We start from the raw sequence: 23,871 nt of genomic DNA, 5'->3' as shown, positions 1-23,871 counted from the left end.
TTTCTTTTGACTGAGTATAAATCAAATCTATGTTGCTGCTTAAGAAGTAAAAGATGATCTAAATTACCTATTTACCTTCCATGAAATACCATACAGGATTTAAAGAATAAAGTAATCTAAGGTCAATGAGATTACTTTAATTCATCCAAAAGAGATCCCAAAAAGGAAACTAAATCTTAATCTTTATCATTAACTTTCATCAAGATTTTATTTTTCAACTTGACTTTATTACACACATTTCATTATTGTTATCACACTATTTAAGCACAAGGGTCTTTAGCTCAATTAAAGTACCTTTAAATATACCATCAGAATTTCCCTTATGATCATAAAAACAGTTTCAGAAGTGTTTAAAGTAAAATGACATAAGAGATATAATTACCATTCTTGAGGTGATTTAGCTGTATTTCTATGACTTCCATCCCTGAGAGTATTATCACCGTGTCATTATAAGTGCAATCACTTGTTTCGGTTTTAACCACTTTGACTTCATATTAGTGTATCTGAAATTAACATATATACCCACTGAATTATCTACATCACCTGTGCATTAACTTCAAATAATGCCGCTTAATAATTATTGCGTACCTGAAAATTAACACAAACTGGCACCAGAATTTTTTTTTTTCATCACCTTTGCAATGACTTAAAAAAACCACTCTGACTTCATTTGTGTTCTGGAATCAATTCTGAATACCAACTAAATTAGCTTGGATCTTTTTTTTTCTAATCAGAATTCACTGCTTTGGCAAGAAAATACTGCAAGGTGCCAACATACAATAAAGACTATTATATACAATGATACAAAGGTATTAACATATGTATTAACATATAAACATACAAAAATAAAATGTGGTGTCTAAGGTATATAGAAAAGAAAAGAAATCAAGTCTATTTTTTTTTTACTGCAACTATAAATTTTTATAACAAGACATTTAACATTCACTTCAGAAAAAAAACAAAACATTTAACATTGACCCCAAGACCAAATAACATGAAAATTCAAGCATTAACCTTACAACATAATAACAGGTATTTAGCATTGACTCAAGACTGAATAACATGACATTCAACATTGACCTTTGACATAAAAACAGGATATTTAACATTGATCAACAGGTTAATTGTCATTGACCTCTGACACAATAACAGGATATATTTGACATTGATCTTTGTCATAATAACAGGATATTCATCATTGACATTAAAACATAATAACAGGATATTTGACATTGACCTTGACATAACAAGATATTTGACATTGACCTTAAACATAATAACAATATATTTAACATGACCTTTGACATAATATCAGGATATTTGACATTGACCTTTGTCATAATACAAAGATATTTGACATTGACCTTATACATTATAACAATATACATGACATTGACTTTGACATAACAGGATATTTTGACCTTTGACTTCAAAACATAAATCTTATGAATTAAATGATATGATAAAATGTGCCTTGTTCATAAAAGCAAAGTAAAGGTCAAAACAATTTTTTTAGGCATACTGACATAACAAACTAAGGTCATAATTATCACAACTTGAAATTCACTGGATTAAACCAGTTCTACTTAATGTCAAAGCACAGTCACCGAGATAAATCTTGAAATAAACAAGAGGGCCATGATGGCCCTGGATCGCTCACCTGACACAACCGCATCCAAGCAATGTCTTAAACAAGCATCATGACCAAGTTTGATGCGACTGAGTCAAACATGTGACCTCTAGTGTGTTATAAAGATTTTTCCATATTTGGGCAATGTGACCTAATTTTTGACTGGACACGACCCATATTCAAACTTGACCTAGAAATCATCAAAACAACCTTCCTGACCAATTTCCAGGAAATTTGGATCAAAACAGCAGCCACTAGAGTGTTAAAAAGATTTTTCTATTTTTAGCTCCTGTGACCTAGTTTTTGACCAGACATGACCAATCTTAGCACTTGACCCAGAAAACATCAAAACAACATTCTTGACAAATTTCTGAATATTTGAATAAAAACTGCAGCCACTAGAGTGTAAAACAGCTTTTTCTATTTTTAACTCCTGTGACCTAGTTTTTGACCTGAGATGGCCCATCTTCGAACTTGACCTAGAAATCATCAAACAACCTTCCTGACAAATTTCCAGAATATTTGAATCAATACTGCAGCCACTAATGTGTTAACAAGCTTTTTCTATGTTTAGCTCCTGTGACCTAGTTTTTGACCGGAGATAACCCATCTTCGAACTTGACTAGACATCATCAAAACAACCTTCCTGACAAATTTCAAGAATATTTGGATGAAAACTGCAGCCCCTAATGTGTTAACAAGCTTTTCTATTTTTAGCTCCTGTGACCTAGTTTTTGACCGGAAGATGACCCATCTTCGAACTTGACTTAGATATCATCAAAACAACCTTCTTGACAAATTTCCAGAACATTTAGATGAAAACTGCAGCCATTAGAGTGTTAACAAGCTTTTTCTATTTTTAGCTCCTGTGACCTAGTTTTTTGACCTGAGATGACCCATCTTCGAACTTGACCTAGAAATCATCAAAACAACCTTTCTGACAAATTTTCCAGAATGTTTGGATGAAAACTGCAACCATTAGAGTGTTAACAAGCTTTTTCTATTTTTAGCTCCTGTGACCTAGTTTTTGACCAGACATGACCCATCTTCGAACTTGACCTAGAAATCATTAAAACAACCTTCCTGACAAATTTCCAGAATATTTTAATCAAAACTGCAGCCACTAGAGTGTTAACAAGCTTTTTCTATTTTTAGCTCTGTGACCTAGTTTTTGACCGGTGATACCCATCTTCGAACTTGACCTGAAAATCATCAAAACAACCTTCCTGACAAATTTCCAAAATATTTGGATGAAAACTGCAGCCACTAGAGTGTTAACAAGCTTTTTCTATTTTTAGCACCTGTGACCTAGTTTTTGACCGGACATGACCCATCTTCCAACTTGACCTAGATATCATCAAAACAACCTTCCTGACAAATTTCCAGAATATTTGGATGAGAACTGCAGCCACTAGAGTGTTAACAAGCTTTTTCTATTTTTAGCTCCTGTGACCTAGTTTTTGACTGGACATTACCATCTTCCAACTTGACCTAGATATCATCAAAAACAACCTTCCTGACAAAAATTCGAGAATATTTGGATGAAAACTGCAGCCACTAGAGTGTTAACAAACTTTTTCTATTTTTAGCTCCTGTGACCTAGTTTTTGACCGGAGATGACCCATCTTCGAACTTGACCTAGATATTATCTAAGCAACCTTCCTGACAAATTTCCAGAATATTTGGATGAAAACTGCAGCCACTAGAGTGTTAACAAGCTTTTTCTATTTTTAGCTCCTGTGACCTAGTTTTTGACCAGACATGATCCATCTTTAAACTTGACCTAGATATTATCTAAACAACCTTCCTGACAAATTTCCAGAATATTTGGATGAAAACTGCAGCCTATAGAGTGTTAACAAGCTTTTTCTATTTTTAGCTCCTGTGACTAGATTTGACCAGACATGACCCATCTTCGAACTTGACCTAGATAAAATCAAAACAACCTTCCTGACAAATTTCCAAAATATTTGGATGAAAATTGCAGCCACTAGAGTGTAAACAAGCTTTTTCTATTTTTAGCTCCTGTGACCTAGTTTTTGACCAGACATGATCCATCTTCAAACTTGACCTAGATATCATCTAAACAACCTTCCTGACAAATTTCCAGAATATTTGAATGAAAACTGCAGCCTATAGAGTGTTAACAAGCTTTTTCTATTTTTAGCTCCTGTGACCTAGTTTTTGACCGGAGAGAAACCATCAAAACAACTTTCCTGACAAATTTCCAGAATATTTGGATGAAAACTGCGGCCACTTGAGTGTTAACAAGCTTTTTCTATTTTTAGCTCCTGTGACCTAGTTTTTGACCGGAGATGACCCATCTTCGAACTTGACCTAGATATCATCAAAACAACCTTCCTGACAAATTTCCAAATATTTGGATGAAAACTGCAGCCACTAGAGTGTTTAACAAGCTTTTTCTATTTTTAGCTCCTGTGACCTAGTTTTTGACCGGAGATGACCCATCTTCGAACTTGACCTAGATATCATTAAAACAACCTTCCTGACAAATTTCCAGAATATTTGTATGAAAACTGCAGCCTCTAGAGTGTTAACAAGCTTTTTCTATTTTTAGCTCCTGTGACCTAGTTTTTGACCCGAGATAACCCATCTTCGAACTCGATCTGTATTTCATTGAGACAAACATTCTGACAAAGTTTGATGATGATCCAATCAAAACTGTGACTGCTAGACTGTTAACAACCCAATTATTAGAGTGTTAACAAGCTTTTTCTATTTTTAGCTCCTGTGACCTAGTTTTTGACCAGAGATGACCCATCTTCGAACTTGACCTAGATATCATCAAAACAACCTTCCTGACAAATTTTCCAGAATATTTGGATGAAAACTGCAGCCTCTAGAGTGTTAACAAGCTTTTTCTATTTTTAGCTCCTGTGACCTAGTTTTTGACCCGAGATAACCCATCTTCGAACTTGATCTGTATTTCAGCGAGACAAACATTCTGACAAAGTTTGATGATGATCCAATCAAAACTGTGACTGCTAGACTGTTAACAACCCAATTGTTAGAGTGTTAACAAGCTTTTTCTATTTTTAGCTCGTGACCTAGTTTTTGACCAGAGATGACCCATCTTCGAACTTGACCTAGATATCATCAAAACAACCTTCCTGACAAATTTCCAGAATATTTGGATGAAAACTGCAGCCTCTAGAGTGTTAACAAGCCTTTTCTATTTTTAGCTCCTGTGACCTAGTTTTTGACCCGAGATAACCCATCTTCGAACTCGATCTGTATTTCATTGAGACAAACATTCTGACAAAGTTTGATGATGATCCAATCAAAACTGTGACTGCTAGACTGTTAACAACCCAATTGTTGACGACGAACGACGCACAACGCACGACGCACAACGCACGACGACGGACGCCGGACATAGCCCCATCACTATACCTCACCATGACCACTTCGTGGTCAGGTGAGCTAAAAACCAGATTAGGAGTCTAGCTCTTACATCATTCCTGTCACACAATGGCAATGAATAATATATGAATCAGAAATCTAACATTGGTTCACATCCCAGGAAACAGGACAGCTATATTTAAGTCAATATATCCGAAGAGATATCTTGAATAGGATCTATAATACACTGTAACCTTTAATATAGGAGCGTAATATGTTAATGGAACAAAAACTTTTGATAAATAAACAAGAATTGTGCATGTTTTGTTCTCAGTTTTGTTTCCTCTTCAGGATAATGTTTCTAATACCTTTGTTGTTTAATTATATAATTACCATATTTCATCATAAAGGAAGAAAAAATCAAATTTTTATTGCCAAACTAAAAAAGCTTCTTCCAATGAAAAATAACATGCCTGTCCTGGCAAAGTTTGAACAGAATTGAGGAAAGTATTTATTCAAAGCTAGCAACATTAAATTTATAGGTCATCCTGGCTTCTTACTTTGAACCATTACCACTCTAATTATCTTAAATGGACTTGTTCAATCCTAAATCAGGACAAAACCATTATCATTTTTAGGGAAAATTTTCAAAAATTGTATCAGTGAAAAGGGAACAGTGCAGACCATGATCTGATAAGCCATGAACAGTCGGCATAATTCATAATTTGCACTGGTTTCATGGGTAGAATCTGTTAGCAGATTAAGTGTAAGCTCTGTAATTGTACCAACCTAGAAGCTGGATCTAAGGTAAACTGAGCATGGTTGGTCCGCAGGTTTTCTGGGGTAGTTTGAGACAGTAATTGGTACACACTTTCTCTCTCGGCTATCACCTGTAGTGGAGTCATCTTGCCAGAGGACCACTGCTTGATCATCCAGGCAGCATCAAATGCCCCTAGAAAACCTCGAGCACAACCAGATCCTGTAGGCCAGAACGGCTGAAAATAAAATTTTTATTTAGTATATTTTTTCCCGCATTAATTTATGTATTTGACAACTATAATTTCATGTGAATCTTGAAATGTCACAAGTCAACAAATTTGACTACAGGAAATTTTTAACCAGGGTGTGCTCTTCATTTACTAAACAGTACAATCATCATATATGATTTGTATTCATTCAATTTACATCATACAATTTTACTTAGCATTATTACATATTTGAAAAAAAGAAAATCTGGAAAAACTAGAACTGCCACTATGATGGCGTGAATACCCCCGCATACCACTTTGTCAGAATCAACAGTGGCCATTTAGAGCTCAAGGACAATCTCCCTGCCAAATCTGAGGTAACTAAGCCAGTGCATTGCTAAGTTATGTATTCTACATGCTTCAAATGTGAAAATGTCAAAATCAATACATTGCGGACAGGACATTTACTTTAGCAATTGAGAAGAAAAGCTCTTTTTTTTGTCAAGGTCCCTGTGACCTTGACTTTTGACCCAGTGACCTCAAAATCAATAGGGGTCACCTTATAGTCATGATCAACATCCATGCCAAATATGAAGACTGTGGGTCATAGGAATCTAAAGTTATTGGGCAGACAAACTTTTTGAAGTCAAAGTCCCTGTGACCTTGACCTTTGACCTGGTGACCTCAAAATCAATAGGGGTCATCTACTTATCATGACTAACCTTCATTCCAAATATGAAGACTGTGGGTCAAAGGAATCTTAAGTTATTGGGCGGACAAGCTTTTTCAAGTCAAGGCCCCTGTGACCTTGACTTTGACCTGGTGACCTCAAAATCAATAGGGGTCATCTACTAATCATGACTAACCTCCATGCCAAATATGAAGACTGTGGGTCAAAGGAATCTTAAGTTATTGGGCGGACAAGCTTTTTGAAGTCAAGGCCCTGTGACCTTGACCTTTGACCTGGTGACCTCAAAATCAATAGGGGTCATCTACTAATCATGACTAACCTTGATGCCAAATATGAAGACTTTGGGTCAAATGAATCTTAAGTTATTGGGCGGACAAGCTTTTTGAAGTCAAGGCCCCTGTGACCTTGACCTTTGACCTGGTGACCTTAAAAATCAATAGGGGTCATCTACTAATCATGACTAACCTCATGCCAAATATGAAGACTGTAGGTCAAAGAATCTTAAGTTATTGGGCGGACAAGCTTTTTGAAGTCAAGGCCCCGTGTGACCTTGACCTTTGACCTAGTGACCTCAAAATCAATAGGGGTCATCTACTAATCATGACTAACCTCCATGCCAAATATGAAGACTGTGGGTCAAAGGAATCTTAAGTTATTGGGCGGACAAGAAAAAACCGCCGGACGGCCAAGCTGATTCCAGTATACCCCCCTTACAACTTTGTTGTGCGGGGGTATAAAAAAATTATCAATATAAAAACTTACTTCAAGAAGACTATCCCCTACTAACATGGTCAAGAGTTTCTTCCCTTGTCTCTCAAGGACTCTACAAGAGTTCTCGGCTTGAAACAGAGACGTAAAGTCAAACATAGCCAGATCTGGCCTTCCATAGTGGTTGACAGCAAAGTCCAGGTGAGGCATCATATGTTTGGTTGAGAAATCTGCTGCTCCTTTGCATAGTTAGCTAAGGCATCTTGGTTCACATTATTATATGACAGTAACACAGCTGTGTCTGAGTAGTCCTGTAATACAATAACATATATAGGCAACACAATAGGATTATAATATATCGTGTTCGTTATAGCCTACTGAATTAAGATGCCCTAGTATGACTTGATTAGCTTAACTTTTGAAAATTTTACTTAAATGTAAAAGGGGCATTATTCTGTCAAAATGCTTGATAACCTCATCCTGTGTACAGGTTGGGGGCATGATGGTAAACAAGTGTTTGTTAGTTTGATTATTTCATTTTACGCCTTTTCCCAACAGTATTTCAGTCAAACAGGCGGGTAGTTTCCTAACCATGGTTCCTGAAGAGTTACACCCGTACTAGACTACCTTCCTTCGCGCTAAACTACCAAGCATCTCCGGGGATCAAACCACACGCCAGAGAGGTAACTGGATTACAAAGTCATCAAATCTAACCCCTCGACCACAGAGGCGGTTTAAAACAAGTGTAAAAAAAGTTTTCAAACCCGTATGCCAATGGATAAAATATTTCTTGTGGTACGAAAACTTTAACATAAGTGGTTATGCTGATGCTTGGGGGACTAGGATAGCTCTCCTTGTTCTTAAAATAGTCAAGCTAAAATTTAAATCAAATTTTTGTTGATGTCAATTTAATTAATCAACAAACCTTAAAATAACAGTACAGATAGAAATAACTATCTACATGTATATATGTTTGGAAAATGCAAAGATTTGTTTTCCTCAGTGGTTATATTCTGAAATTATGATTTTAATAAGTTACAACTTGATAATAAATCTTGTAAAATATGCTACTGATTTGATTATCTAGGCAAATTAGAATATAATGACTCTGTTAATGAACAATTTACCTTTTTTAAGACTCCTTTTTCAAGAAGACTTTGTTTTTTTTCGCTGTCATGACAAAGTAATGGGTCTCATCTTTATTAATATACTATATTCTCTAAATCTATCCCACACTCCTCGTTCAAATCCTTGAAGAACTTTTGGTTGAAAATAAATGCCACACCGCTGATTTCCTCGACGCGAGCCTCAGCCTGTGTGTTCCGGTTGATGAAATTTGCAGTGATGGCAATGGCCAGCTTCCCTCGAAACTCCTTTCTCTTAAAACCTTGATAATATAAAAATTATTTTGTCAATAATAAAGGAAAGTTTTTTTATATTTTTCCTTATAACTACACAGCTTAAAGTTTATAATTATAAATAATGATAGAACTGGCGATTTTTTTGGAAACATTGTTAAGACAGAATATTCTACAATAAATAGGAAGATTTGTGACTTAAATGAGGTTCACTTGGCTAAAATAGGTACAAACAATGACAGCAATGGCAAATTTCCATCTCTATCTACATTATTACTAAATTATTCACATTTGATATCACATCTTGTGATCTGCAGTGTACAAACATCTGGTTAACATCTATTTTCTATTACACATTGAGGTTATTAATTGAAATTAATGAGATTTGCCAACAATTATTTTAGATTTTTTTTCAGGAAAAAATATTCAAGGCTGAAATATCAGACTGGAGGCATGATTCTTGAATTATCTCAATTTAGTATTGATTATCTTATTTTTTCATTATTCAATATGATTAGATACTAAAACTGTCACTCATCAATTTTCATGGAATACAAAATGTTTCTAGTCTTATTCTGAAAAATATGGTCATCACACTGACAAAAATTATCACAGTCTGTAAACTTGTACAGGCTTGGTTCTCAATCAAACTGAGCCTGTAACATTTTCACTTTTGTTGTTTTGGTAATCTTTAAGGATTCCGTTATTCTCTAGTTTGTAGTCAATTTATTATCACAGAAAGACAAACTAAATATAGAACAAGCAAATGTGTCTATCACTATATCTTTTCACACAAATTTGATGCTATATAAGTATTAAGCACATTTTACAGTGCAACAAGAAGTAAAATTATTTTGCAAATGCAAAGAACAACAACCACATATCATGGTGTTATAATGATTAACAGATTCATACAGTGACTTTTCAAATTTCTTTCAGCCACATTGATTCTTTAACACTTCACACTTTCTGGAATTCCCTTTGTTGACATCGAACAGTTTCAAACACAAAACCAGACAAATCTGTTACACAAAGTCATTGGTAAAATATATGGATTTAAATCAAGTAAATGGATGTATTACAAATCATATTTTATATACCTTGTAGCGTATTACGTTTGCCATCAGCTCCAATAAGAACGTCAAACTCGTACTCGGACAAAGGATGATTCTCTGGATCGACCTTGACACGCCAGCCTTGGCCGGGAGCAGTCGGTTCAATTATATCTTCAAAACCAACATTGACGTGGATTTCAACACCTACTATTAAAGCTGCCTTCAGCAGGATGCACTGCAATTGTCGAATACCTGAAACATAAACATGTTTATCGTTATATAACAAAACAGACCCAAGCACCAAACATTATCTAAACCATAGTTATACAGGAGTTTATGTCCTTTAATATACAAAGCTTATGAACAGGCTCAATCAAACCGACCCTGCAACATTTCCAATATTGTTGTTTTGGGCTTTCTTTAGGGATTCTGTTTCCTTTAATTTATTACAGCTAAATAAAAATTCAGATCAACTTGATGACTTTAAATGTCATAAAGACACATATAAAACATTCATACCTTTTTCTCTTTGTTTAAATCCTCTTATTTACTTGATTGTATTGACAACACAATGTTTCTTTATTAAGTGCTATCACTCGTAATATGACAGGATCATGTCATCAGTATAGAGCCAGAAAAGTTTGCAAATATATAGTCAAACAAGATTTTCCCTTGGTACCAGTCTGTTGGATTTTTTTAAGTGCTACTGTTCGGCCAATTGGATCCACTACATTGTACTAGAAACTGTTGACGTTACAAAAAGGCAATGTATAGTTATAAATAAGGCAAAAATATAAGCCTGAATCCAAACTCGGTCCAGACTCTAATACTGACTGATATGCCCAGACATTCAAAACAATGTCAAGAAAGGCCAAGGCCTGTTTTTACTCAAAGTTTAGAGAGACAGAGTTTAAACAGCCTATTAAAGTCATAGAAAACTTGGGAATAAAATTCTATAAACAATTCTTAATTTGATTTTATAAAAAATAAAATACTTACTAATATGATCTATGGCCCCAGCACAAAACTTTCCGTAAAACTTTTTAGCACCAAGATTTTTCAGGTCAACGATAAGGTACGGCCAGAGATGTAGGACATTTGTTCCGTGAGAACCTGTCACGTTTCTCCACTACCACTGTCCTTGCACCTAGTAAGGCCGTTTCTATGGCAACACGTAGACACATATTCCTCCTCCAAATGATAATAACCTAGAAATAAATATAATTATCAGATAAAACAAAGAGATAATTCGATTATCACAATTCATATTCAGTAACAAAATATCAAGCAAAAAATATGAGCAAGAATTCTATTAAACTCATCTTGACATACTCTAGCACAATTCTGGAGTCCTAAACAAAACATAACACCTTCTACTTTCAGCTTGATATAAAAACATGACTTGAAAACAGTCACGTTAATTCCAATGAAATCAACTCCAAGACACAATGATGAACTTCAAACATGTAGCAACTATAATAATAATCAGGCCTGTTGACTGTTAAAGTATAAAGATAACACATATTATTGTTAATCATCAGAAAACATTACTAACTAGAAGCCATGGACTTTAGATATTTAGCAATATAATTATAAACAAGATATGTTTGTAAAACATGTATGCCCCCTATCAGCAGCCAATTAGTCATGTGATAAGGTTATTATGCATGACGTCTGACCCAGTGATCAAACAATTAATAAGGGTTATAAAGTATCTACTGGTCATGACCTTGACCTTTGACCCTTGACCAAAAAACTCAATAGGGGTCATCTGCTGGTCACGACAATCATCAAACAAAGTTTGAAGTTCCTAGGCCTAGGCGTTTTTAGTAAATTGATCAGAAACCGTTTTTACCTACAAGGTCAATGTGACCTTGACCTTTGACCCTTGACCCCAAAATCAATAGGGGTCATCTGCTGGTCATGACCAATCACCATAGCCAAGTTTGAAGTTCTTAGGCCTAAGGGTTTCTTATTATTGATCGGGGAAACCGTTTTAACATACAAGGTCAATGTGACCTTGACCTTTGACCCCAAAATCAATAGGGTCATCTGCTGGTCATGACCAATCACCATGCCAAGTTTGAAGTTTCTAGGCCGAAGCGTTCTTTAGTTATTGATCAGAAACCGTTTTTACTTACAAGGTCATTGTGACCTTGACCCTTTGACCCCTTGATCCCAAAATCAATAGGAGTAATCTGCTGGTCATGACAAATCACCATACCAAGTTTGAAGTTCCTAGGCCTAAGCGTTCTTGAGTTATTGATCAGAAACCGTTTTTACTTACAAGGTCATTGTGACCTTGACCTTTGACCCTTGATCCCAAAATCAATAGGAGTAATCTGCTGGTCATGACAAATCACCATACCAAGTTTGAAGTTCCTAGGCCTAAGCGTTCTTGAGTTATTGATCAGAAACCGTTTTTACTTAAAAGGTCAATGTGACCTTGACCTTTGACCCATTCACCTAAAACTCAATAGGGGTCATCTGCTGGTCATGACCAATCATCAACACAAAGTTTGAAGTTCCTAGGCCTATGAGCGTTTTTTAGTTAATTGATCAGAAACCGTTTTTACCTACAAGGTCAATGTGACCTTGACCTTTGACCCCTTGACCCCAAAATCAATAGGTCATCTGCTGGTCATGACCAATCACCATACCAAGTTTGAAGTTCCTAGGCATAAGATTTCTTAAGTTATTGATCCGAAAGCATTTTTACCTACAAGGTCAATGTGACCTTGACCTTTGACCCTAGACCCCAAAATCAATAGGGGTCATCTACTGATCATGACCAATCACCATCTCAAGTTTGAAGTCCCTAGGCCTAAGGGTTCTTTCATTATTGATCGGAAACCGTTTTTACCTACAAGGTCAATGTGACCTTGACCTTTGACCCCTTAACGCCAAAATCAATAAGGGTCATCTGATTGGTCATAACCAATCACCATACAAAGTTTGAAGTTCCTAGGCCTAAGGGTTCTTTTGTTATTGATCAGAAACCGTTTTTAATTAAAAGGTCAATGTGACCTTGACCTTTGACCCTTGACCCCAAAATCTATACGGGTCATCTACTGATCATGACCAATCACCATACACGTTTGAAGTTCCTAGGCCTAAGGTTCTTTTAGTTATTGATCAGAAAACGTTTTTAATGTACAAGGTCAATGTGACCTTGACCTTTGACCCCAAAATCAATAGGGGTCATTTACTGATCATGACCAATCACCATACCAAGTTTAATGTTCCTAAGCCTTAAGGTTCTTTAGTATTGATCGGAACCGTTTTAACATACAAGGTCAATGTGACCTTGACCTTTGACCCCTTGACCCCAAAAATCAATAGGGGTCATCTACTGATCATGACCAATCACCATACCCAATAAAAGTTTGAAGTTCCTAGGCCTTAAGGTTCTTTAGTTATTGATCGGAAACCGTTTTTTTCGCTTTTAAGGTCAATGTGACCTTGACCTTTGACCCCTTGACCCCAAAATCAATAGGGGTCATCTACTGGTCATGACCATCACCATACCAAGTTTGAAGTTCCTAGGCCTTAAGGTTCTTTAGTTATTGGATCGGAAAACCGTTTTTGCTTTCAAGGTCAATGTGACCTTGACTTTGACCCCTTGACCCCAAAAATCAATAGGGGTCATCTACTGGTCATGACCAATCACCATACCAAGTTTGAAGTTCCTAGGCCCTTAAGGTTCTTTAGTTATTGATCGGAAACCGTTTTTGCTTTCAAGGTCAATGTGACCTTGACCTTTGACCCTTGACCCCAAAATCAATCAGGGGTCATCTACGGTCATGACCAATCACCATACCAAGTTTTTTGAAGTCCTAGGCCTTAAGGTTCTTTAGTTATTGATCGGAAACCGTTTTTTGCTTCCAAGGTCAATGTGACCTTGACCTTTGACCCTTGACCCCAAAATCAATAGGGGTCATCTACTGGTCATTGAGCCAATCACCATACCAAGTTTGAAGTTCCTAGGCTTAAGGTTTCTTAGTTTATTGATCGGAAACCGTTTTTTGCTTTCAAGGTCAATGTGACCTTGACCTTTGACCCCTTGACCCCCAAAATCAATAGGGTCATCTAACCATGACAATCACCAACCAAGTTTGAAGCTCCTAGGCCTAAGGGTTCTTTAGTTTATCACTCGGAAACAATTCCATTTGGTCTACGGACCGACGGACCGACAGACCGACGGACCGACGGACCGACAAGTGCAAAGCAATATACCCCCTTTTTTTCAAAATGGGGGCATAATTACAAAAATATTAGTATATCATACATTATCAGATTATCAAATATTTGTTATGCTTTTTTCATATTACTCCAAGATATTATCATTTAATTGAATCTTAATGAAAGATGTCCACATGTAAATTCACATATTAATTCAGTTATCTACCTTTGTATTTGCACATGCCTCCCCTCGTCTGTATTCTTTATGGCTGGCACGTTTGTCGAGTTTTACCCAGAGAGCGTGAGCTTTCCATGTGTGTATACGAGATCTTAAATTTCCTAAATAGAAAGTTTCGATGATCTGCGTGGCTGAGACCGACGGCGTCACAGAGCTGCTGAAATGATGAGATGATGGCACGACATGTTGAGGCTGACAGAACTGGTCGAACAACTGTGACACAGGGTCATTCTCCCCTCCTCCATTTTCCATCTTGCATCTTTCTTCACCACCTGGAAATATACATAAATATAAAACATTAATAAGGAGCTAAAATATATCTACAGTGAGCCCTAAAATGCTATTAAGGTACAAGAATTACACATTTTTTGTTAATACAATGAAAGGAGTATTGCACCCCCCTCTCCACCCAAGTTGGTGCCACTGTTGTTAATATTTTAGTTAAGATTTCAACCAGAAGATGTTTTACAACGATATGATGATCAAATCATAACAAATTAAATAGACCAGTAGTTCAAATTATTTGCAATTACGATGCAATTAAATGTCTTTTCTATAAACCTGAGTCTAAAATGAGTTTTGAACTTGGTTAATACAAATCATAAGCTTCAAGTTGGCCCTTGAATTCATACAGGTCTGATCCAGTTTTCACACTGATTTTATAATTATATTTTATATTAATTATTTGTTGAATTCAAGAAAAGAATTTATATAATTTTATCATAATTAATCTTTCTTAAAACTTCCTTACAGTATGCATGTTGTTATTATAAATATATCGTAATTGTGATTCATTCCTTGTGAGAAAAGCTTTTCATAGAAGAATCAATACAATTTTTATACATGCAACATACAATTGATCCTGATACAAGAAGGGTACAACATGGTTTAAACTGAAATTCTAGGTCATACAGTTAAAAGCAATCAATTATCACATGACGGAAAGATGGTTATTTTTTATTTTCCCTCAATAAATTAATCATGAACACATATGGACTGCATAATTACAAAGTCTTGCATCTAGCTGATTCTATTCATCATACATGTTCCTATATTATCTCCCCTTATAAAATGGCTATTATGTACCTACATGTGAAGAACCAACACCCTGAAAACCCCACATGAAGTCAAAACAACTCCTTCAGTAAAATCTTAACCTGAGTTTATACATTTTTTTTTATAATTTTGTTGCCAAAAAAAAAAATTTACTTATACACAGAATTCTTCACATTCTTTTACTGATAAAGTAACAATAGCTCTTCTGTTTCTCCACTATGAAAAATATACCCTTACAAATTTATTACATCACTTATGAACTAAAAATCTCATAAAAAGTTTCAAAATCTGGGTTTTTCACTTAAAGATAGGGTCACAATGACAGTTACTCAATACTTTTTAATGCTGAAAGAAAATCTGAGTAAAAATTCTTCTGGCATTAAAGACTTTCACATTCATATATATAAAGTATATACATGACGATGTATAGTTAATATAATAAAAGGTCAACAATAAAATACAGGTTAGGCAGGATGATCATGTTTAATTTGTTGCGCGAGTTATCATTTGACAGTTGATAAAACACGTTTTTAATTTCAAACTACTTGAAAATTATCTGCAAAGAATATTAAATTGTGTTTAATTTGAATATTTAATTAAAAGAGTGTTATCTTTTAAAACATATGTCACATAATGTGAATATTAAATGAAAATAATTTCATCATAAGCCAAACAAAAAGCTTAATATCCCTTCTTAAAAAAATATATATATATTGCATCAAAATGAATCTTTTTAAATAGTTTTGCCATGAAAAAGAAATGGACATAAAATTGAATTCTATATTATAGTAATGTAGTCCTGACACATTTTTCTCTTAAAAAAACCAACTGTAATGAAATTCACTTCCACACACAAATAAGATAAAAAGAGAAGATAAAAGTAATCACATGAAATGAGTAACTCAATACACAAAGAGACTGGAAAACATGTTTTAAATTAGAGCTAAATTAGCTAGTCAGATTAAAGCAAGTTAAGCAGTCTAGCCCCTAGAGAATCAATGTTCTAACACATATTGCTGGTAGTAAAATCCAACTATTAACCTATCTTTTTCAATTTGTCTCAAATAATGCATCTTCTTATTCAATTAGGGGGTGGGTGTTTGTAGTCTACCTTCTGGATCATGGCTTGAGCCACTTTGAATTCACCAGAACACAGTTCAGCAACACTCCGGTCTTGGGCTAGGGCTGTAAGCAGTTTACCAGTACTAGATGTACCAGAACAGTGGTACAGCACTGGTAATGACCATAGGAACAATTTAATGGTCAATCAAAACAAAGGTGACCTGCACTGTCCAAGAATTGAACCCTGGTCATAAAGTCACAGTCCCAGTACACTCTACCTATTGAGCTATTTGGGGCAGTGCTCTCATTCAATTACCAAGACAACAAAAACCAGGTACTAATCACTCTTGCAAACTAACATTAATTAAATTAAAATATTACCTCCCTTTATCAATTTGTATAAGAGGACTTATACTACATTATTTATTTACTTTGTCATATACATGTTATTTAATCATTAAATCATCTATATTTTCCCCCTATCTCTTAACACTGATATCTTTTTACGTTATCAAACTTCATTTAAATAATAAGATACCCTTATGACACATAATGTTAAAACTTGGGGGTGTTAAAATACTTGTATCACTGTTCCAATTAATTAGGTAAATGACCCATAAGACATCAGGTATCTGAATCACTTCCAAAAATAACATCACATCATCACAACACAAAAACCATTTTATAGCATCACTCATCATCTACATATCCAAAGACTTAAACAAGATCATGTTCTTTGTTACCTGAAACAAGTTCAGAAATACATATTTATACTCTTACTGGTTTCATAAAATTCTTTACAGGTAAAAAAATTTTTTTTTGCCTAAATCAACATCAATCAATGTGTTCAGGTGAAAAGTTCAAACCCGGTGGCACTTCAGAAAAGTAAATCCACTTCAAGAACAGAGAAAGCCTCTTAACTTGTACTGTCATAAAAATTAGTCAATATTCAAACAAAATACGGCCAATTTACCCAAAATTCAGTTTATGTGACCATTGAACTGTCAAACTTTTTTTTACAAGCCTAACTTACTGTAACACACAATAAATCATTAATTTATAAATCAACAACACATGACTATTATGCTCAATAAGATCACATGACCACAAATAAAGACCACATGACATGACGGCTGATCATTAGAATATTGAATTTTGAAGCTGTATGAATTGCTTATTAACTATTCTTTGATCAACATGATATTCTGTTTATGCTACAAGTTCACAGACTCACTGTATTGCCACTCATATTAATACAAGAATGAAATTCCAATGAAAGCCGACAAAACAAAACATACACTTTAATTGGTTTGTTAATATTTCTTGTTTGTTGTTTCCATATAGCTCATAAAAACATTGACGTTATCTGTGTATTGTTAGATATTATGCTATCTTATCATGCAACATTATTGTAACATGATAATATTAATGATAACACTGCATCCAATTTGTCTGTCATACATTTCACATTGAACTGCTTAAACTTTCTTAAATGGATTTGTCCAGTCCCCTGTATTATTTTTGAAACTGTTCATTTAATATCAATTTTGGGGATATTAAAAAAAAACAACGCCAACTTCATAGAGCCTTGTCAGACGGCAAATCAAGTTTTTTCTATTTATAACCATTAATTGTTATATTATTGACATTGAAAGTTAACTATGTCCCACCCATAATAATAGACATTAAGACTTTATGAAAATATAAACTTTAATCGACAGATTCGATTTTCCACTTCTATAATCATATATTATGACATTTGATTGAAATGAACTCTTTTTAACATATAATAAAATATTAACAAGTCATAAATTTGAAATTTTCATCAAATTAAAGAACACAGGAGTTTCTTCCCTCCTAATTGAACAGCAAGCATATGGTCATTACCTGAGTGTAATGTTTCAGTCTTCTCAGCTTATGTAACATATGTTCATTTCAATGTTTACATTATTGTAGTCGGCCTATGTTTTTCTTGGTTTACTCATAATATTAACATTTGTGTAAGACAAACACTATACTGAAAGATAAGGCAGACCCAGCTACCTTGTTCTATGAAAATGTATAATACCAGGGAATCTTTAAAACGAATATGAAAATTAATATAATATTATAATGTTGTAATCTTTAAAACTTTTGAGTCACATTCCCTATACTCACTGCTGTGTTCACCTTCAATAATAATCTATTATCCAGCCATGCACATTTATAAGATACCCATTATACAGTGCCACCTCTGTAATGTGGCCACCTGTTTTAAGACAGCAACACAAAGATATCAGAATGAATTGAGCCGCGTCACGACAACACCAACATAATGGGTTTGTGACCAGCATGGATCCAGCCTCCGCCTCCGCGCAGTCTGATCAGGATCCATGCTGTTCGCTATCATGCAGTTTCTCTACTTGTTATAGGGTTGTAAGCGAACAGCATGGATCCTAATCAGACTGCGCAGATGAGCAGGCTGGTCTGGATCCATGCTGGTCCCAAACCCATAATGTTGGTTTTGTCATGACGCGGCTCAATTAAAATTAAAAATTTCTCTCAGTACTAATAAAAATATTTTGTCTCCAGAAAGGATGTTTGGTTTGTTGAGGCTATTATGACTTTTAATTATGAACGGAAAAGTTGGTTAGTTCTATAGTGGAGCATGCATGTGTTGTAAACAATTGATACACAAAAGGGCATAAATAATTCAACTGACTTCTAAATTCTTCAAGAATTGGCTGTATGACCTTGCACAGTGTTGGTTTGACTTAAAATTGAACAAACCCAACCAAATAAACAGCAATAATTACTCATTAAAGATTCCCAGACGATTGTAAATTTAAGTTTGTACTACAGATCAAGGCTTCATAATGTTTTGCTTCCAGTCCATTATATAACTATATCTGAATACAATCTATTTCAGCCACATTTTAGTCTATTTTTCAACAAGCTATATTTAAAAACAGTACAATAGTATAAGCTCTATATCTCAAATTGGGATTTGTAAAGCTATTCAAATACTTAAATGTCTTACCCTGTGTTTTGATCTAAAATCAGTAACTCTATTACTTCTGAATGAGAGAGCTTTAATCAAAGCTTCACCACAATTACAAAAGAGAGACATATTGACTTCTTTAAGTATTCATTTCATCAAAAAGTTGAAAAATGCTATCTAAAATATTTCAAGTGGTTATTTTTCGTGGCCAGGGATCAATTTAATTTTAAACATAAAAAGAAACCTAATATATATATATATATTTATATTTCACTTATCTTAAAGATCAGAAAGTCAATCAGTAAATTTAATTGTCAATTTAGATTTTAAGTTGCTTGTAAAGTTCATAGGTCCATTGCTAGTTTTAAGGCAAATTAAGAAAATAATATTTTCATTTCCCGAAACCATTTCATTTTAGGTGTCATGTCACAATTAACAAAAAGTTACTCATTGGCCATATAGGCTTAGTCATGTTAACATTTTGGTATTTTAAGTGCAATATTATTACAATAAATTTAGTTTTCTGTATGGAAGTCAAAATACCACTTTGTTTTAACATTTGGCTTCTTTTATGACGAATAACTGTATTGCACATTTAGTGCCAGTGATAATCATATAACATGAAAACATTATTAAAACACTTTTTTTTTATGGGTTTTACATGCACAAAAGCAATAACGGTCTGAGCTTAATTGACTCCTTTTGCCCCTCCGTCAATTATTTCAGACATGAGCGGGAACCCGAGTAGAATCTACGACATTCCGTAAGCTAGCTGGATTAAAGAATATTAAGTCCCTGGCTGGATTCGAACCTTTAAGTAACAGCCATAAGGGGCAAGACTGTTTGAAGTCAATTACATCAACAACTTGACCACAAATGCCCTTATCAAACAAATGTTTGCCTATCCTCTGGAAGAATTTTTTTTTATTCCTTTCTGAGGCTTTAAGGGTTTATTTCTGACCTATCATTAACACATGGAGCCTTTCAGACAAGAGATAGGTCAGACAGTAGAGAATGATGTACATGACTTGCCAATCAATGGACATAATCAGGATCTGTGCTGGTGGCACATATAAACCTACTGACATAAGTGCATAAAGGATTAAATAAAAATCTTTTCTGCCATTTCCCCAAATTCTCAAACATTTAAATACCGGCTTATCCACGCCTATAGTGTAATAGGTCAAAATGAATAGAGAACTGACATGAACAATTTAGTTCCGATTAGAAGTAATACCATAATCAAATACCTGTAATTTGTTCTTACCTTGAGAACTTTGAGAAAACTTTTATTTCATACAGTCAATGACACTTTTAAATACCTACCACAAAAATTATAAATGCACCAAACATTTTAAGACCAGTGTTCAAATCTGATCAAATTTTATGTTTGTACTCAAAATGCATTATGTTCAAATATGTCTAAATTTTAACCTTTCTTAGTTATTATGTCAATTTGCATTTCAGAGAAAGGTTACATAAGAGACTTTGAAAAGATATGTCATTGATTAAGAGTATTAACAAACTTAATGACATGGAAAAAAGGTAATTTATACATGTACAATAAGCCAAAATGTCCCCTTAAAAAAATGTTGATAATAGATTTGATCATAATTTGCTGTCATTATCATGCATTTGCTGAATTTTTGTGTCCAAGAAAGAAGTTATCAATATATCTTTTTTGAAATGATTTTTGGAATATTTCTATTTTCAAATACTTGAGATACCAACAGTTGCCAAATTGTCAAAAAATACTACATAAACTGTACAAGAAAAACAACAAAAACAATCTAATTACCTATCACTCAAACTGTATCATAAATCCATCAATGTGAAACACACACACACACACACACACACTTAACCATGCAGATTCACCAATCCTTGATTTATATTATAGCATGGAATGTTACATAAAAGCTTACAGTGGCCCGAGACTGATGGCAAGAATGCTGAATAATAACATAATTTACCTTGTATCATGTCACATATTGAAACCATAGTGACATACTTGTGGTTTTGAAATTTTACCACTTTGAAAAAAACCAACAACAAAACATCCCTGTGGCAAATCAGTCAACCTTTTTGATTTCTAATTGATGGTAAATAGTGCTAATATATGTATATTAAGTTATAAAGAATTTAGGATACAGTAGTCTAATTAATGCAAGTGTGGGAGGCTTTTTATATTCAAATTCAGCTCATCCCTTGCTTGTTTACTTCCTATGTCACAGATACATGGGTTACGGGTGCAATTTTTTAGATAAACAGGAAACATTTTTATTTATGCTAAAAATAATATGAATTCAGTATCTTGTGCAATTAATGTATTTTCATAGTATGACTTTATTTTTTATTTTCTTATTATGAAGTTATAAATATAAACAAGTCCTGATCTCCTCAAGTCATGGTCAACTTCTCTACACGAATGTCTAAACAACAGTCAACAAACAGCAAAGAAAGACAACTCTGAATGGACTTACCAGTACACTGTGAGTTATCTATTGATCAAGTCACAAATTAAGTGATATATCTATTTCCATTCCCCTTTTTAGCCTAATCATGATAGCCATATTTCACTACATACCCTACATCTGTCATTTTATCAATGTTAACAGTATATATGTTATGTTGACAAACCTAAATGTTCAACTATCATTAAAACTTGGCAAATAACAACATATTTAATCTTCTATTTATCTACATAGATGCATGTTATCCTTATATGTTTGATATAGTAGCCATATTTAATCCGCATGACATAAATGTTTTATCACCCTAAACATAAAGACACCAAAATAGGACACTGTGATCTCCAGTATTTATCGCCACTTCAAAGTCTGATCGGTGTAACGGGGTCAGGGTGTGACGTGTGCCAATGTTGCAAAACATTTCAACAAAATTTGGACACCTGCCCTCATTGCTTTTGTATGCAATAAACCAGACACATAACATGTAAAGCTGCAGATGATAGCATGATTTGCTGTCATGAAAAGAGAACTGTGGCATGCATGCAAAATCTGAATATGGTAATTATAACCCATGTCCCCATCTAAATCTTCTCTATGAGATACAGTGAAATAATATTAACTACAAATATTTTTGAGTAGTGAAAAATGAGCACTGATTTTGTGAATTTCATAATTATTAATTAAAAACAAAAATTAACAAACATTTTTAGCCACACAAACACTAACATTCAGTAATTATTTATTGCAGATGTTTCAGCTAGATGCCTTCATCTGAGATTATATAGTATTACATTTGTGTGTAATTACATGTTGTTAATACATGTTTCTTTAAAGTGTAATTGTGGGTTTTTTTTGTTGTTTTTTTATAATTAAATACACAAATTCAATTCTTATTGGTACTTATTGGTACTTATGACCATTTAACTCAAATTTAAAAGATCCCCTGATAAAAACAGGAGGGGCACTAATCTTATAATCTTAGAGGAGTTGTGGCCCTTGACATATATCTCTCTACCAAAATGGCTTATAAGAAGTTATACACAAGAACTATAATTATATTACTTCCATGTTTCAACAAACTAAATAATGCTGACTTGTCTCTGCAAAGTATATAAACAGTTTTAAAACAGCAATTAACCTTTGTTTCATTCTGGCAGATTTATAAGTATAAGGCAATTGACCAATATAATTATACTTTATGATAATACTGTAACACCTGAAGCCCAAACTAATAACATTACTAAAACACATTTTACCAATTACAAATTCAATTGTTAAAGAGGACATTCAACCTTATTTAAGTGTAAAGAAACTCCCTTTTTCTATTTCAATATTTCTATCAGTTTCTATTTGATAGTCAAGACTCATTACTCATAATTACCATCATTTTAAAAATCTTGCCAACTTTGAGATTCAATGGGTAGCTCAGTGTAAGTCAATACTCAGATGTATCTCTTTGTTTACTCATCTTTGTTTACTAAAGTACCTATATACTATATACCACTATCATATTCCTGATGATTCACTTCCTAACCTCCTTATCAGAGTCCATTGATGATTTCTAGTTTACATACCATATAAAAATATTTACAAAACCACTCAAAATTTGTGCCAACTTATCTCCCAGTTGTAACAAGAGCTCTAGAAACTATTTGGCACATTTCACGAAACTGTTGTCATCTTCGCTCTAAATGACATGGTCTGATTGTTTTTCAATTCTTTTCTTTTGGGTATGATTCATTCTTTGTTGTTATTTCTTCTCTTTGTTATAATCTCAGCGTTCTTTGTTAAACCTTGGAGTCTGATTCACAGCTGCATCAAACTCCTTATTTTTCAATTCAGTCTTTTTTATTATAATGTTAATTAAAAACTAGCCATTTTTTGGAAAAATTATACTGCATACTGCAGAGAAATAATGGAAAAGGTTTGTCTGTATATATATATTCATGGGGAAAAAATACATCAAAATATGAATGAAACTCATAAATTTTTACAACTTTTAACCGCTTTTTTCCAACTAATTTTTTCTGCATTTGCATCTGCTTATATTCAAAGATGATCTCTGAGGTGTAATGATTTTCCTATTTCTTGCATGTTGATCTTCAATAA

At 34.0% G+C, this 23,871-nt stretch overlaps 1 long non-coding RNA gene and 1 pseudogene across 2 annotated transcripts in view; both read right to left on the bottom strand.

Moving 5' to 3' along the window:
- Window positions 1-436: 436 nt before the first annotated feature.
- Window positions 437-10,957, bottom strand: LOC132759036 (F-actin-monooxygenase mical2b-like; annotated as a pseudogene).
- A 3,352-nt stretch (window positions 10,958-14,309) lies between these two features.
- Window positions 14,310-23,871, bottom strand: part of LOC132759033 (uncharacterized) — a 30,010-nt gene continuing 20,448 nt past the window's right edge. For both annotated transcript variants that reach the window (XR_009629654.1, XR_009629655.1), the window contains exon 3: window positions 14,310-14,465. This is a non-coding gene — a long non-coding RNA (uncharacterized LOC132759033). The remainder of the gene's footprint in view (window positions 14,466-23,871) is intronic.

This window comes from Ruditapes philippinarum, unplaced genomic scaffold (assembly GCF_026571515.1).
Source record: "Ruditapes philippinarum isolate M1 unplaced genomic scaffold, ASM2657151v2 ctg5982_1_1_1_1, whole genome shotgun sequence".
In the NCBI taxonomy this organism is placed as follows: Eukaryota; Metazoa; Mollusca; class Bivalvia; order Venerida; family Veneridae; genus Ruditapes; species Ruditapes philippinarum.
The sequence above is the reverse complement of the archived record's forward strand: the minus strand, read 5'-3'. Positions and strand labels throughout refer to the sequence as shown.